Source organism: Kogia breviceps, chromosome 18, assembly GCF_026419965.1.
Source record: "Kogia breviceps isolate mKogBre1 chromosome 18, mKogBre1 haplotype 1, whole genome shotgun sequence".
Classification (NCBI taxonomy): domain Eukaryota; kingdom Metazoa; phylum Chordata; class Mammalia; order Artiodactyla; family Physeteridae; genus Kogia; species Kogia breviceps.
Genome location: NC_081327.1, coordinates 14998437 through 15010989, shown reverse-complemented (window position 1 = coordinate 15010989; position 12553 = coordinate 14998437).

Genomic DNA, 12553 nt, shown 5'->3' with positions numbered 1-12553 from the left:
GGGGCGCCTCAGATCTCAGTGTTTCATGAGCCTGTGTCGGTTTGACCACCGTGCCTCGTATTCATGCTGTACTCTGCAGCTTCAATCGTTTTTCCTTTTCCTTTTAAAAAAAAAAAAAAAATTTATTTATTTATTTTGGCCATGCTGTGTGGCCTGTGGGATCTTAGTTCCCTGACCAGGGATTGAACCCGTGCCTCCTGCAAGTGGAAGCACAGAGTCCTAACCACTGGACCACCAGGGAATCCGCAATCTTTCGAACTTCACTTGGTTCAAGAAATATCCATCAGGCATCAGCTGTGTATTGAAGGCCTTTAGGAAGCTCAGGCTATGCTGGGAAGCGACCTCCGGGACAGTCCTGTGAAGATGAAAATGCTGAGGCTCAGGGAAGCCAGGTGATTTTCCCAGGGTCCCAGAGCCAGGAAATGGTGTGGCCAGACCCTGGACTCGGTGTGTGTGGGGGGTCTTCTTGAATTTAAAGAAGGCCAGACTGACTGGCATGAACTGGTCTCAACGACTAACGTTTTTGTTGAGCGTTTACTATGTGCCATGTGGTTCTACCTGGTTTATATGAATTCATCTCCATTTGCTTTCCCTAACGGCTACGACAGTGGTTCTCCAAGTGGGGTCCCTGCACCAGCGGTAGCAGGCCTCAACCTGGGCACTTGTCAGAAAGGCAGGTTCTCAGGCCCCACCCGGACTGCAGGAATCAAAACCTCTGGGCCGGGGCCCAGCAGTCCGTGTTTTGACGAGTCCTCCTGGTGACTCTGAGGCACTGACGTTGAGAATCTGGAGGAGCTGAGGCATAGAGGCTGCATCACTTCCTCGAGGTCCCCCAGCTGCAGCCCCGACTTGAGCCCCCGGGGCCCGGCTCTGGGGCCCACGCGCTGACCACTGTGCCTCACTGCCGTCTCGGTGAGAAGCAACGGGAACCCGTGGGTCTGAAGGTGCCGAGGGGCTGCGGTACGAAGAGAGCCGAGGGGCTGAGGGCGGTGCCAGAGAGGCTCCTGAGGAAGGTGGGCCTGCCCTGGTTTCTGAAGAGGGCGCAGGATACAACAGAGGCCAAAGTCAAGGTCTAGAGGCAGAACTAACCAGACCGTGGTGGAAAGGAAGGTGACGCGCGGCCACTTCGGCTGGAGTGGGAGGTGTCCGTGTGCATGAGAAAGGAAGAGCGGGGCTGCGGGCGGTGGGGCGGAACCCCACCCGGAGGCCTGCCCTTTCCTCGCGGAGCGGGCAGTCATGCAGGGAGAAGGACATTCAATAAATAACCTCAGGCAGAATGCCTGGCTGCACAGTGGGGAAGCACGGGGGAGGCTGGTAGAGGCTAGAATGGAAGTGTGACTTGGGGTCTCGGGGTTGGGGAGGCGTCCCCATGGAAGGAAGGTCACTCGGGGGCTCCCTGTGTGAGGGCCCCAAGTGGGAACGTGTTCGGCAAAGTTCCAGGAGCTGAAACAAGGCTGGAGTGGTCAGAGAGGGTGGCAGGGAACAGCAGGGGCTTCATAGCAGCCACACGAGACATTTCGAGCAGAGCTCCTGCGCACGTGCAGGGGTCCCGCCCTGACACACCTGTCCCCCGACAACAGGCTCTGGCTCCAGCAGGTCTGGTCTGGGAGGAATGACCGTAAGGACTTCGCCCTGAGAGGCAGAGGAGTGTCAATAATAAGGGACGTACAGTCAGAGTAACCCTGTGCTGCCCGCACCGCCCGGGTGAGCTGGGTGTCCCCAGGAGGGGTGTGGAGCGACTTTTACATGAATAGTCATGCTTTACTTAGTCTGTATTAGAGCAAAAGGAAAGCAGCATACCAAACGTGATTTTTTGCTTTTTGATGAAAGCTTAGGATGAGGCTGAGTTAATGATTTAAAGAAATGTAGGAAATAAAAGTGTTTCAGGGCTTCCCTGGTGGCGCAGTGGTTGAGAGTCCGCCTGCCGATGCAGGGGACGCGGGTTCGTGCCCCGGTCCGGGAAGATCCCACGTGCCGCGGAGCGGCTGGGCCCGTGAGCCGTGGCCGCTGAGCCTGAGCGTCCGGAGCCTGTGCTCCGCAACGGGAGAGGCCACAAGAGTGAGAGGCCCGCGTACCGCAAAATAACAAAAAAAAAGTGTTTCAGGTGGTTCACAGACAGGCTAAAAGTCCTGAAGGTCACAGGCAAACCTTTAAAGTTTGGAAAGCAGTCATGTGATCTGACACGAAGACCATCTCTTAGGAGGGACTAACGTTCAGTGATGACACACAATTCAGCTATCACACTCTGCCCGGCGCCTGGACCCCCCAGCATTCATCCATTCTGTCCACACGTGGTTACTGAGCACCTACTCTGTGCCAAGCCAGTGCTGGGCTCTAGGGATGCTACACTGACCAAAAGAACCACACTCTGACCTGGTGGAGCTGACATCCTGTGGAAGAGATAGACAAAGACCAGATAAACACGTGGTCAGATAGTGAGTGTGCTAAGAAGGAAACTAAGAGAGATAGAAGGACAGCGTGTGCTTGCAAGGCTGCCGATTTAGGAAGCGGTCATCTAGTAGCGACCAGAAGGAAGAGAGGGAGGGAGCTCTGTCGATTTCTGAGGAATGTGGGTCCAGGGAAAGCCAAGATCAGGTGCAAATGCCTAGAGTGGGAATGTACTTGTTATGTTCATGGAATGAGAAGGAAACCAGCGTGCGTGGAGTGGGATGTAGGAGCCGGAGCGGTTGCCCAAGGGAGCCTGATCACAGAGGGGCTTTAGGCCACAGTCAGGACTCAGGGTTTTACTCTGAGTGACCTGGGGAGCTGCTGGAGAGTTACATGCAGAGGAACGTTATGGAGGGGCTGGAGGTTTCAGAGACCCCGCTGGCAGCTACGTGGACAGTGAATGCAGGGGGTCAGCGGATGCAGGCAAGGGGCTCAGGAGGCCACGGCTCTTGTACAAGAGAGAGAGGAAGTGGAGATGTGAGAGAGAAGAGCATCAGGACCTATTCTAGAGGGGGAACTTATGGGACTGGCTGGTACGGAGGGGAAGGAAGAGAGGAGTCCGAGATGCTTAGATGCTTAGATCTAAGGCCACTTCCTTGGATGCTGGAGAGGTCGAGAGGAACTAGCTTGGTGGAGAACACAGCATGCTCTGCTCAGCAAGTTCAAGGACAGGCAAGGCTGATGGGACCCCTCCCTGGGGACATTTCAAGCTGAGGAAGAGTCAGAGTGACTCAGAGGGACGGGGACACATGCAGGAGAAGAGGTCTGGCTGTGCTGGAATAGAGGCGAGCAGGTCTCACGGTTGCAGCTGGCGGGAGGGCTGGGCCACCCGATGCAGGAGGGAGGGTGGCCAAGGCACCAGGCATGACCACACGGACCACTTTGCCCCCCGCCTCCCGCCAACATCCTGGGTCGCTCCTGGCTGAGAAGAGCCATGCCTGGTCGCCCCCCACGCTGTCCTGAGGACCGGCGCCTGGGGTGGGAGGCTCCATTATCCCCATCAATGAAAGGGCTCCAGGCCATGCTGGCCACTCCAAGCCTCCTCTCCTGGGCGGGGCTCACAACTCTGCCAGGAGGATCCAAGCCTCCTCCTTTCCCTACCTTCCTCACTCTCAGCTCCCATCTGCTCCCTGGAGGGCAGGGGACAATCTCAGCTCATGGGCAGGGCAGCAGCCCAAGAGAAGACCCCTCCCGCCACCCCCTGCCATCCCCAGAGCTTGGTCTGCCTGGAACATCTTTGCTGGGGAGCAGGAGGGGAACCACTGTTTTGTCTCAAAGGGCCTCTCTGTCAAACTCAGTCTGGAACTGAGCAGCCAGAGGTATGTGACGTGATGTCACCACGGAGCATTGGTCAAACAGAGCAAGGGACTGTTGGTAATAAGGACAGCTCACTTTCCCAGAGGGCCCGTGTCATGACGGCCACCCTGCAAAGCGTTTTACATGCTCGCGGTTGCTCAGGGCACACGCAGGAAGTCAGAACCGCCAACGTCTGCATCATCCTTAGAGGGGAAACTGAGGGAGGTCACAGGTGACAAGGGCAGGACAGGGATTTGAAGCCAGCCAGGTCTGTTTACCAGGTTCTTGTCATTCATATGCAGCTGAGTGCAGCACGTGTGTGACCTCCCTAACCCTGTGAGAAAGACACTGTCTTCCCCATCTTTCAGCCTGGACGGTGGGCTCAGAGGGGACACACAGCCAGGTGGGGACGGCAACCCAGGCCTCACACGGATGCTCCCAGGTACTTGGCTCCACTGCTGCCAGGGCAGGGTGGGGACAGCCAAGCCAAGTGACCCAAAACAGAGACCATCTACCTCTTTGGAGGGAAAGATGTGAAGGCACCAGAGCTACATTCTCAGGAGCCCTGCTTCCCCACCCTTTCCTCCTCCATGCAGCCCTTGGCCTCCAGAAAGCGAGGCACGTCCTTGAACCCCCTGCCCCGTTTCCTCCTGTGGCGGGACCATCCGCAATGCCTGCAGCTGTGCCAGCAGAGGCCCCAGACGCTCCTTCTAGGTGATAAGGGAGACTGTGAGTCCCCAGTGGGTCCCAGAAGACTTTTGGGATCTTGTCCCTTGGCCTGGGAGTCCCCCATTGAGATCACTGGGGTTTTGGGGTTTTTTTTAACTTTGTATTTTGAAATAACTATAGACTTACAGGAAGTGACAAAGATAGAAGAGAGAAGTCTGGCGTGCGCTGTGTTGTTTCCTCCCATGCTTACTTATTATATAATTACGTTTAGTACAACCTGTGTGTAGTTCTAAGTCCTTTTATCTCTTGTCTAGATGTATGTAACACTGCAGTCAAGATACAGAATTATTCCATTACCACAAAGATCACCCTTGTTAGTCACATCCACTTCCCTTTCCTCTATTGTCTCTAACCCCTGGCAACCAGTAATCTGTTCTCCATCTCTACCATTTTGTCATTTCAAGAATATTACATAAAAGGAATCATATGGTACGTGACCCTTTAGGACTGGGTTTCCTTTAACTCAGTAAAATGCCCTTCAGAATTTTCCAAGTTGCTGCTTGTTCACTACTTCATTCCATTGCTACACAGTACTCCACGGTATGGATGTATCACGATTGTTGAAACATTTAACTATTGAGGCACGTGTAGGTTGTTTCCAGTTTGGGGCTCTTACAAATAAAGCTGCTATGAACAACCACGTACAGGCTTTGGTGTGGACATAAATTTTCATTTCTTGGGCATCAATGCCTAGAAGTGTACTTGCTGAGTCATGCGGTAGGAATATTTCATTCGTTTTTCAAGAAAATTACAAACTATTTTCCAGAGTGGCTGTACCATTTTACATTCCCACCAGCCATGCATGAATGATGCAGTTTCACTGCACCCTCACCAGCATTTGATAGTGTTATTATTTTTTATTTTAGCTGTTTCGTTGGGATGCAGTGATTTGCACGGTCTTGATTTGCATTTCACTAATGGCTAGTGGTGCTGAACATCTGTTCATGGGCTTATTCACCATCTGTGTATACTCTTTGGTGAAATGTCTTTGTCTTTCGCCCATTTTCTAATTGGCCATACAATCCACCTACTTAAAGTGTACCCTTTAATGGTTTCATGTATATTCACAGCGTTGCAGAACCATCACCACAGTCAATTTTAGAACATCTCATCACCCCAAAAAGAAACCCATGGCCAGTAGCAGTCACGCCTGGTTTCCTCTTGACACCACTTCCCCAGCCCTAGGCAACAATTAAATCTTCTTTCTGTCTCCACAGATCTTCTTTTCCTGGACATTTCATAGAAACGGAATCATACAATTTGTGACTTTTCGTGATTGGCTTCTTTCACTTAATGTTTTCAAGTTCGTCATTTTGCAGGATCTCTACAGTACTTCATTTCTTTTTATTGCCGAATAATATTTCATTGTATGGATACACCATATCTTCTTTATTCGTTCCTCGCTTGACAGACATCTGGGTTGTTCCCATTTTTTTGGCTTTTATGAATAATGTGCTATGAACGTTTGTGTTCAGATTTCTGGGTGGGTGTGTTTTCATTTCTCTTGGGTATATACGCTAGGAGTGGAATCACAGAGGTAGATGGGAATTCTATGTTTAACCTTTTGAGAAACTGTCTTGAGACCGTTTTTCCAAGTGGCTGGACAATTTCACATTCCCACTAGCAATGTATAAAAGATTCCATTACTACACATCCTTTCCAGCATTTGCTACTGCCACTATTTTTTTTAATTTTAGCTGTCTAATAGGTGTGTGGGAGTGATAGCTCATTGTGATCTTAACTGGCATTTCTCTAAAGGTTAATGACGTTGAACATCTTTTTATTGGATTACTTTTAAAATTTTATTTATTATTTATTTTGGCTGTGCCAGGTCTTAGTTGTGGCACCCGAGATCTTTCTTGAGGCGTGTGGATTTCTTACTTGCGGCATGCATGCCCCATCTACTTCACACACCAGGGATCGAACCCAGACTCCCTGCATTGGGAGCACAGCGTCTTACCCACTGGACCACCAGGGAAGTCCCTATGTGATTATTTTCTATCCATATAGCATCTCCAGTGGAAATGTCTCTTTGTGCCTTTTGCCCACCTCTTTTTTTTGCCCATCTTTTAATTGGATTGTTTGATTTTTTTTTTGAATGTTGAGTTTTGAGAGTTCCTTATATATTCATTCTATATATCTTTAAATTAATTAATTAATTAGGCCGCCTTGGGTCTTCGTTGCTGCGCGCGGGCTTTCTCTAGTTGCCGCGAGCGGGGGCTACTCTTCGTTGTGGTGCGCGGGCGTCTCATTGCGATGGCTTCTCTTGTCGCGGAGCACGGGCTGTAGGTGTGCCGGCTTCAGTAGTTGTGGCTCGCAGGCTCTAGAGCACAGGCTCACTAGTTGTGGCCCATGGGTTTAGTTGCTCCGCGGCATGCGGGATCTTCCCAAGGCCCCTGCATCGGCAGGCAGATTCTTAACCACTGCGCCACCGGGGAAATCCCTACATATTCATTCTAGATATGAATTCTTTGTCAGATTAGTGGCTTGCAAATATTTTCTCCCAGTTTATGTCTGTCCTTTCATTCTCTTAGAAAACTCTTTCCCAGAGCCAAAAAAAATTATTAATTTTGGAGTCCAGTTTATTGAGTTATAGGGGTCATGCTTTTGGTCTCATGTCTAAGAACTCTTCATCATCCCCTATGTACCCCAAATTTTCTCCTATGTTACCTTCTAAAAGTTTTATAGTTTAATGTTTCACATGCGAGTCTATGATCCACTTTGAGTTAATTTTTGTATGAAGTATGAGATTTAGGTTGAGGTTCGTGTTTTGCCTATGGCTATCCAATTGTTCTACCGCCCTTTGTTGAAAAGACTATATTTCCTCCATTGTATCATTTTTTGCTCTTTTATCCAATATTCGTTGTTCGTTCTTGTGTAGGGCTATTCCTAGGTTCTCTAATCTGTCTAATTGATCGACATCTTTATCCCCCCACCAATACCACAGAGTTTTGATTATTGTATATTCCCTTCTAATAAGCCTTAAATCAGGTAGAGTGATTCCCCTCCCTTCTTCTTTTTCAGAAATGTTTTCTATTCTAGTTCTTTTTTCTTTCTGTATAAACTTTAGAATAATCTTGTCTGTATCTACAAAAAATCTTGCTGGGATTTTGATAGTAATTGCATTAAGTCTGTATATCAGTCTGGGGAAAATTGACATCTTTACTATGTTTCGTCTTCTAATTCATGAACGTGGTATTTATTGAAGAAGTCTCCTTTGAGTTTTTTCAGCAGTGTTTTGTAGTTTCAGGATACAAGTCTTACATATGTTTTGTTAGATTTATGACACCTAAGTGTTTCTTTTTTTAAGCCACTGGAAATGGAATTGTATTTTAAATTTCAGCTTCCACATATGCATTATTAATATAAAGAAATGTGACTAATTTTTGTGTTCATCTTGTATTCTGCAACCTTGCTGAATTCATTAATTAGGTTTAGAATTTTTTTTTGTAGCTTCCTTGGGATTTTCTACATAGACCATTATGTTATCTGTAAATAGGTTTTATTTCTTTCTTTTAGATCTATATGCTTTTTATTGCCTTTCTTTGTCTTATTATGCTGTCTAGAACTTCCACTATTATATTGAATAGGAGTGATTGAGAGCGGATCAAGGCAAGGATCCTTGCCTTGTTCCCAAGCTTAGAGGAGAAAGTATTAACACTGTTAAGTGTTAAATATGTTAGCTGTATTTTTTGTAGGTCAGTTGTAGGTAATCAAGTTGAGAAGTTTCTATTCTTAGTTTTCAGAGAGTTTTTATCAGAAAACGGTGGTGAATTTTGTCAAATGCTTCTTCTGCAACAATTTATATGATCATGTGATTTTTCTTCTTTGTCCCATTAATGTGAGATTACATTGATTGATTTTTGAATATTGAACCAGACTTGCATACCTGGAATAATCCCCACTTGGTTATAGTTGTATAAGTCTTTTTATATGTTGCTGAATTCTATCTGCTAATATTTTGTTAAGGACTTCTGCATCCATTTTCATGAGGAATATTGACCTGTAGTTTTCCTTTTTGTACCATCTTTGTCTTTTTTGCTTTGGTTTGGTTTCAGGGTAATACTGGCTTCATAGAATGAGTTAGGAAGCATTCCCTCTAATATTTCTACATAATAGATTATGTAGAATTGATGTTAATTCTGCTTTAAATGTTGGGTAGAATTCTCCAGTAAAAATCATATTGGCCTGAACATTTCTTTTTCACGTTTTAAATTACCTTAGTAGTTATAAGGCTATTCAAATTATCTGATTCATATTGATTGAGTTGTGGTAGTTTGCACTTTTTGAGGAATTGATCTATTTAATCTAAGTGGCGAAATTTATGTGTATAGAGTTTTTCATAGTATCTTTATTATCTTTTTGATGTCTGCAGGATATGTACTTATATCCTCTGTTTCACTCTTGATATTAGCAATTTCTCTCTTTTTATTTGTGAGTCTTTCTGAAGATTTGTCAATTTTATTGATCTTTTCAGTGACCCAGGTATTTTATTTCCTCTATTATTTTTCTGTTTTCAGTTTCATTGATTTCTGCCTTTATATTTATTATTTCCTTCCTTATGCCTGCTTTTTGCTCTTATTTGTCTACTTTCTAGAGATGGAATCTTGTATTATTGATTTGAGACTTACTTTTTTTTTTTTTGACTTGCACGACCTTCTTTCCCCAACCAGGGATTTAACCGGGACCCTCGTCAGTGAAATCACCGACCGAGTCCTAACCACTGGACTGCCAGGGAACTCCCAAGACTTTTTTTTTTTTTTTTTTTAGGTACGCGGGCTTCTCACTACTCCCATTGCGGAGCACAGGCTCCAGACGCGCAGGCTCAGCAGCCATTGCTCACGAGCCCAGCCGCTCCGCGGCACGTGGGATCTTCCCGGACCGGGGCACGAACCCTCATCCCCTGCATCGGCAGGCGGACTCTCAACCACTGCACCACCAGGGAAGCCCAAGACTTACTTTTTTTAATGTAAGCATTCAGTGCTATAAATTTCCCCCTTGTATTTTAGTTGTGTCCCCCCAAATTTGATAAGTTCTATTTTCATGTTCTTTCAGTTCAATGTATTATTAAATTTCCCTTGAGATTTCCCCTTTGACCCATAGGTTATTTAGAAGTGTGCTATTTGGTTTTCAAGTGTTTGGAGATGTTTCTGTTATTGATTTCTAGTTTGATTCCATTGTAGTTAGAGGATATACTCTATGTGATTTCAATTATTTCCAAATTTGTGAGGCTTGTTTTATGGCCCTCAATTTGGTTTATCTTGGTATATGTTCCATGGACGCCTGAAAAGAATGTGTATCATGTTGTTTTGGGGTGGAGTGTTCTATGAATGTCAGTTAGATATTGTTGGTTGATGGTGTCGTTGAGTTCTTACATATCCTTGCTGCTTTTCTGTCTAGTTGTTCTATCAGTTGTTGAGGGTGGGTGTTGACTTTTCCAACTCTAATTGTGGATTTGTCTGTTTCTTCTTTCACTTCTGTTGGATTTTGCCTCACACATTTTGTAGGTCTGCTGTTTGGTACTTACACATTTAGATTTCTATGTCTTCTTGATGGATTGACTCTTTCCTTATTATAACATATCCCTCTCTGGCTTTGGTCATTTTCTTTGTTCTGAAATCCACTTTATCTATTATTATTATAGTCACTCTTACTTTCTTTTTAAAACTGAGGTATAGGCTTCCCTGGTGGCGCAGTGGTTGAGAGTCCGCCTGCCGATGCAGGGGATACGGGTTCGTGCCCTGGTCCGGGAAGATCCCACATGCCGGGGAGCGGCTGGGCCCGTGAGCCATGGCCGCTGAGCCTGCGCGTCCGGAACCTGTGCTCCGCAACGGGAGAGGCCACAGCGGTGAGAGGCCCGCGTACCACAAAAACAAAACAAACAAACAAACAAAAAAAACCCCTGAGGTATAATCAACATATAACATTATATTAGTTTCAGGTATATAACATAATGATTTGGTATTTGTATTTAGTGCAAAACGATCCCCACAATAAGTCTAGTTAACATCCATCACCATACATAGTTACAGAATTTATTTTTCTTGTGATGAGAACTTTTAAGATCTACTCCCTTAGCAACTGTCAAATATACAGTACAGTATTAGTAACTATAGTCGCCAGGCTGTGCATTACATCCCTAGGATTTATTTATTTTATAACCAGAATTTTGCACATTTTGCCCACCTTCACCCCTTTTATCCACCCCACACTCCCTGCCTCTGGCAACCACCAATCTGTTCTTTGTATCTATGAGTCAATTTTCTTTAAGATTCTACATGTAAGTGAGATCATATGGTATTTGTCTTTCTGTGTCTGACTTATTTCACTTAGCATAGTTCTGTCCAGTCCCATCCATGTGGTAGCAAACGGCAAGATATCCTTCTTTTATGGCTGAATAATATTCTTTTTTTAACATCTTTATTGGAGTATAATTGCTTTACAATGGTGTGTTAGTTTCTGCTTTATAACAAAGTGAATCAGTTATACATATACATATATCCCCATATCTCTTCCCTCTTGCGTCTCCCTCCCTCCCACCCTCCCTATCCCACCCCTCTAGGTGGTCACAAAGCACCGAGCTGATCTCCCTGTGCTATGCAGCTGCTTCCCACTAGCTATCGGTTTTACATTTGGTAGTGTATATATGTCCATGCCACTCTCTCACTTCGTCCCAGCTTACCCGTCCCCCTTTCTGTGTCCTCAAGTCCATTCTCTAGTAGGTCTGCGACTTTATTCCTGTCCTGATCCCAGGATCTTCATAACCATTTTTATTTATTTTTTTCTTTCTTTCTTTCTTTTTAGATTCCATATATATGTGTTAGCATATGGTATTTGTTTTTCTCTTTCTGACTTACTTCACTCTGTGTGACAGACTCTAGGTCCATCCATCTCACTACAAATAACTCAATTTTGTTTCTTTTTATGGCTGAGTAATATTCCATTGTATATATGTGCCACATCTTCTTTAGCCATTCATCTGTCTATGGACACTTAGGTTGCTTCTATGTCCTGGCTATTGTAAATAGAGCTGCAATGAACATTGTGGTACATGATTCTTTTTGAATTATGGTTTTCTCAGGGTATATGCCCAGTAGTGGGATTGCTGGGTCGTATGGTAGTTCTACGTTTAGTTTTTTAAGGAAACTGCATACTGTTCTCCATAGTGGCTGTATCAATTTACATTCCTACCAACAGTGCAAGAGTGTTCCCTTTTCTCCACACCCACTCCAGCATTTACTGTTTGTAGTTTTTGATGATGACCATTCTGATTGGTGTGAGGGGATACCTCATTGTAGTTTTGATTTGCATTTCTCTAATGATTAGTGATGTTGAGCATTCTTTCATGTGTTTGTTGGCAATCTGTATATCTTCTTTGGAGAAATGTCTATTTAGGTCTTCTGCCCATTCTTGGATTGGGTTATTTGGTTTTTTTGATATTGAGCTGCATGAGCAGCTTGTAAATTTTGGAGATTAATCCTTTGTCAGTTGCTTCATTTGCAAATATTTTCTCCCATTCTGAGGGTTGTCTTTTGGTCTTGTTTATGGTATCCTTTGCTGTGCAAAAGCTTTTAAGTTTCATTCGGTCCCATTTGTTTATTTTTGTTTTTATTTCCATTTCTCAAGGACGTGGGTCAAAAAGGATCTTGTTGTGATTTATGTCATAGAGTGTTCTGCCTATGTTTTCCTCTAAGAGTTTTATAGTGTCTAGCCTTATATTTAGGTCTTTAATCCATTTTGAGTTTATTTTTGGGTATGGTGTTACGGAGTGTTCTAATTTCATTTTTACATGTAGCTGTCCAGTTTTCCCAGCACAGCTTATTGAAGAGGCTGTCTTTTCTCCATTGTATATTCTTGCTCCTTTATCAAATATAAGGTGACCATATATGCATGGGTTTATCTCTGGGCTTTCTATCCTGTTCCATTGATCTATATTTCTATTTTTGTGCCAGTACCATACTGTCTTGATTACTGTAGCTTTGTAGTATAGTCTGAAGTCAGGGAGCCTGATTCCTCCAGCTCCATTTTTCTTTCTCAAGATTGCTTTGGCTATTCGGGATCTTTTGTGTTTCCACACAAA